We start from the raw sequence: 5,335 nt of genomic DNA, 5'->3' as shown, positions 1-5,335 counted from the left end.
CACCCGACCATAGATTGGGTTGAACCAAATATCTCTTTTAGCTAATCACCCTTGTGTCATATTACAAGCATGAACGTGGGATATCATGGAATAAACCAAGAAAAACCAAACTAGGGCTTCTAGAGGCCAAACCACCTCAACCCTCAACCGGTGATTCCACCTCATGGTCAGACATCATTAACCATCCCCATATTGGGCTCTACCCAAGTTGTCCAAGGCTCTAGAGCATTTGTTCCAACCTGACTCCAGGACTATTAACTCAAACTAAAATTGCCACAAGGATCTAGAGCGTTTGTCCAACCAAGGCTCTAGAACTAGTAACTCAACCCACCAAGGGCTCCAAAGCATTTGTCTAACCAAGGCTTCCAGAACTAGTACTCAACCTACGTTGTTCTAGGGCTTCGACAGTGTTTGTCCAACGAAGGCTCCAAGAACTAGTAACTCAAACAACAACCATATGAAACATGAGCACCAATCAAGGAAATCATGTGGGAAACCCACAACACCATGGCTATCCAAGAAATGACAAGACTAGGAGAAACCACAGATACTCCAAGCAATCCTCCATGCCAATGACAGATCATAACCACATAACCGCATGCATATACCATGCATGCCAAATCTAGCAAGGAAATCATACATGAAACTTGGTACCTGAAAAGAAATCTAGTTGTATCTGTTGATCTTGTTGTCCCCTCGCTTTCCTACTTTTCCTTTGCCTTCTTTCTCCAATCCAATGAAAACTAGAGTGCTCCAAGCATACTCCCATAATGCTCCAAAATTTCTCTAAGTGTGCAAGAGTATTAGAGAGAGAATAGAATGAGAGTACGAAACATTGAACTGACAAAAGCTGTGAACTGATCCTCAAAATCCTTTTTATCATTGAGGCCTTTATTTTTCTTCATTTTCCTTCATTTTCGATCAAATTTCCTCACATGCAATTTTGTGACCTTTCATCTTCCTTTTTTTGCTATTTTACTTTATTTTCATAAATAAATTCCAGTCAATGCCTATTTATCTTTGCCATTGCGTTTTCCAATTTCCATAGCCATAAACTAATCACAAGTGATCCCCATCACTATGTTTTTTCCCAACGTTCAACTTGGAATATGTGTCCGATGACCTTGCCCTTATTTTGCCTTTATTAACTTTATTACATGGATTTTTAATCGGGGCTGTTATAGAACCCTCCCTCTTGGGGGAACACCGTCCTCAGTGTTCAATGAAACCTATAAACCAACAAAACACATGCTACTCATGCAGCTTTATAACACAACTCGATGCAACATTTACATCATATCCATCTACTGGAAACATAACCAACATATCATGAACACCATACCGCATATTGAAGCTTTATAAAATAGCTCGATGCAATATTTACAAAATACATATGCATATACGCATTGCCAAAAAATGAAATCAAAACATATATCAAATGACATCTGATCAATCAGCAAATAGAGAAGGATACATAACTTGCATCTAATCAACCATCTACCATGTAGCTTCATCGGGCCCAAAATGATTTTGCTACACTTTAACTTGCTCGATTTCTTGATTTCAGAGCATGAGCATCTTTCATTGCCAAATGCACTGAGGTTTTGGAATTCTCCTTATGGTTCCACCTGCAATATAGACCAGTCAATCATATGATCAACATCTTTCACATCTTAAGCAATGAGACATGGAAAAAATCATGGACTTTCACTATCGGAGGCAGTGCAAGTTCGTAAGATACTGGTCTAATCCTCCCAAGAATATTGAAAGGATTGCAATACAGAGGTGCCAACTTGGCACATGATCTAATCCTCAAGGATCTCTTCTTGGGATTGATGCACAAGTACACCTGTTCCCCAACCTAAAACTCCTTAAATACCTTGTGCTAATTTGCATAACTCTTTTGCTTATCTTGTGCCACCTTTAGATTCTTCTTAATTACCTACATTTTCTATTCCATCCCTTCCAACATGTCCAATCCAATCAACACCCTATTCACTGGCTCACTCCAACTGATAGGAGTATTACAACTCCGCCTGTAAAGTGCCTCAAATGGACTCATTCTCAAATATTCATGATATCGATTATTATATGCAAAATCCACCAATGGAAGATACTCTTTGAACTTTTGCTGCTCATGCATGACATACATTCTCAGCATGTCCTCAAGAAGCCTATTGACCCTCTCTGTCTGTCCATCTATCTGTAGATGATATGTTGTAATGAAGGCCAACTCTATCCCCAAACCTGCAAATAACTCTTTCCAAAATCTATATGTGAACTTGGCATCTCTATCTGACACAATCTTCTTCAGAAAACCATTCAACCTCGCTATATCTCTTATGAAGATATGTGTTACTTCACTAGCTGAATTCATAGACTTTACTCGAATGAAGTGAGCTACCTTGGTCAACCTTCCAACCGCAACCATAATAGAATCATGTTGTCTAGATGCCCTCGACAAACCTATAATGAAGCCCATGGAAATGACCTCCCATTTACAATTTGGAATCGAAATTGACTGTAATAACCCACTTGGATGCTTACACTCTAAGTTTACTTGTTCAAACTCCAAGCATCTCGCAACAAAATATGCCACCTCTTTGTTTAATTCAGACAATGGTAGAACTTATTAACCATTGCCAATGATTTCTGATATCTCAGATGACCTGAATATGACTTGACATGAAATTCATGCAAGATAAGATTCTTGAGCTCACTATTTTCCGGCACATAGATCCTGTCCCTAGATGTGACCAAACCTTTTGACGTGAGACGATAATCCACGTCTTGTTCACCTGTACCTTGCTGTTGTAACTTGCGCTTAAGCTGTTGGTACTTGTCATCCTATTGTCCTTCCTGCAAGATCTGATCTTGTAAATATGTACCATATGAACTCATAGTTGTTATGTGATTTACTTCCACTCTTATTCTAAGAGCATATGCAACCCTGTTCTATTTACCCTTTATGTACCTGATCTCGAAGTCAAACTCACTGATCATGGACAACCACATAGCTTGCATGACATTCAGATTAGGTTGGTCAAATAAGTATCTCAATACACTATGATCACTCATCAAGATGAATCTCCTACCAAGAAGATAGTGTCTTCACATCTTCAATGCATGGATGATAGCTGCCAAATCAAGATCATGCGTCACATAGTTCTTCTCATGCTTATTTAATTTTGTCAACTCATAGCATAATATTTTTCCTTCCTGCATCAGAACACCACCAAGTCCTCTCTTGCAAGCATTTGTACATACCAAAAACTCTTTTTCTGGATCTGCAATCTTTAGAACTGAAGCATTCGTAAGCAACTTATTTAATTGCTCAAAACTCATTGCACATTCCTCTGTCCATTCTAATTTGTTTCCTTTTCACTCCAATGATGTAATAGGAAAGGAAATCTATGAGAATTTCCTGATGAACCTCCTATAATAACATGCTAACCCCATGAATGATCTGACCTCATTCACATTCCTAGGAGTTGCCCATTCCATGATAGATTTGATATTTTTTGATCCACTGCTATACCTTCCTTAGAAACCACTTGCCCCAAATAATGAACCTCTATTTGAAAGAAATTTCTTTTACTAATTTTGACATACAACTGATGATCTCTTCGCAATTTCAACACTGCTGGTAAGTGTTTTTCATGCTCTTCCTCGTTCTTAAAACATATCAATATGTCATCAATAAATACAATCACAAACTTGTCTAGATAAGGGCGCAACACACTATTAATTAAACACATGAAAGTAGTTTGAACATTAGTCAAACTTAAAGGAACCAAAACAAACTCATAATGTCCATACCTAGTCTGGAAAGCAGTCTTGTAAATGTCCTCTTCTTTGATGCGTACCTAGTGATATCTTGATCTCAAATCGATCTTCAAGAAAAATTCTTCTCCCTTTAACTAATCAAACAAGTCATCAATCCTCAACAATGGATACATGTTCTTCATCATCAGCTTGTTAAACTACTTGTAATCAATACGTAACCTGAGAGTACCATCCTTCTTATTCACAAAAAATATCGGTGCACCTTAATAAAACACACTTGGCCTAATGTATCCTTTTTCCAACATTTCCTTAAACTGCAACTTCAGTTCTACTAACTCTAGAATTCTCATCCTGTAACCTACCTCTAATGTTGGTGTTGTCCTTGGTACCAACTCAATAGAAAAATCCACTTCCCTATGAGGCGGTAACTCTGGAATCTATGTGGGAATACATCCTGAAACTGTTGCAAAACTGGATACCTCTTCAAGACCTCAACATCCTCAACATCCTTACCTTTATCATTGGAAATATGAAACTACAAATAATACACATCCTTTCCTGCAACTATGCTTTTCCTGCATAGCTATAACCATTCTAACTGATGTTGCCTTCTTCTTACCTTGTAATATTCTCTCTTCTCGATTGTCATCCAAGCACTCAATAACATTTTCATAAAAATCCACCTTAATCCTGTGAATATACAACCAATCCATACCCAAAAGAATATTGTATGATCCCAATGGAAGTACATTCAAATGCGCTAATGTAGGCATACCATTCAACTCAAATGCACAAGCTCTTACCCAATGATGAGCTCTTTTCTTAGTACCCGTAACGAACTACACTAACCAAGACTCTACATGCACTTCTTTATTCAAACCACACTTATCCACCAGGTCAGGATTAACATAGCTATAATTAGATCTAGGGTCAACCAAAATAGAAACAACTTGATCAAAAAGCTTACCGTCCATCTCGATAATATATTCCTGGTGATCCGCCTACCTATTATCCAACACTGTATAAATTTGAGGAATGCTCTTTCCAACATCCCCCACTATCTGTGCCTCCTGAGCATTGTAAATCTGCAGTATGCCACCTTGATGTTGTGGGAAATATCTCCTGAGATGATCTTTTCCACAAGTCCAACACTATAAAGGCTTCCTACCATCACCCTTGTTCTACTCCTCATACTGAAATCCTTGTCCTCTATCAAATGCATTGAACTTCTTGTGTGTCTATGCATTCTCTTTGTTACCTGTGCCCTATAGTCCCCTTTGCTTCTTATCCCATTTTCTCTTAGTCTTTTCATTACCTTTCCATTCATGTTTAGATTAAGACATGTGATTTGATTTCTCATAACAATGCTTCAACTTTCTGATGGCTTCCTCCAACGATCTAGGCTCATCAAACTCAATATTGTCTTTAATGCTACCGATAACCCACTGATGAATCTATGTATCTTCACTTTCTCCTCCTTAAGATAAGGCACATATATTAACAACTCCAACAATCTTATAGTATACTCCTTATTGGTCCTAGATCCCAT

This window comes from Pinus tabuliformis, chromosome X (assembly GCF_031772625.1).
Source record: "Pinus tabuliformis cultivar Carrire ecotype Pingquan chromosome X, CPIR1, whole genome shotgun sequence".
NCBI lineage: Eukaryota > Viridiplantae > Streptophyta > Pinopsida > Pinales > Pinaceae > Pinus > Pinus tabuliformis.
This window is presented reverse-complemented; position numbering follows the sequence as displayed.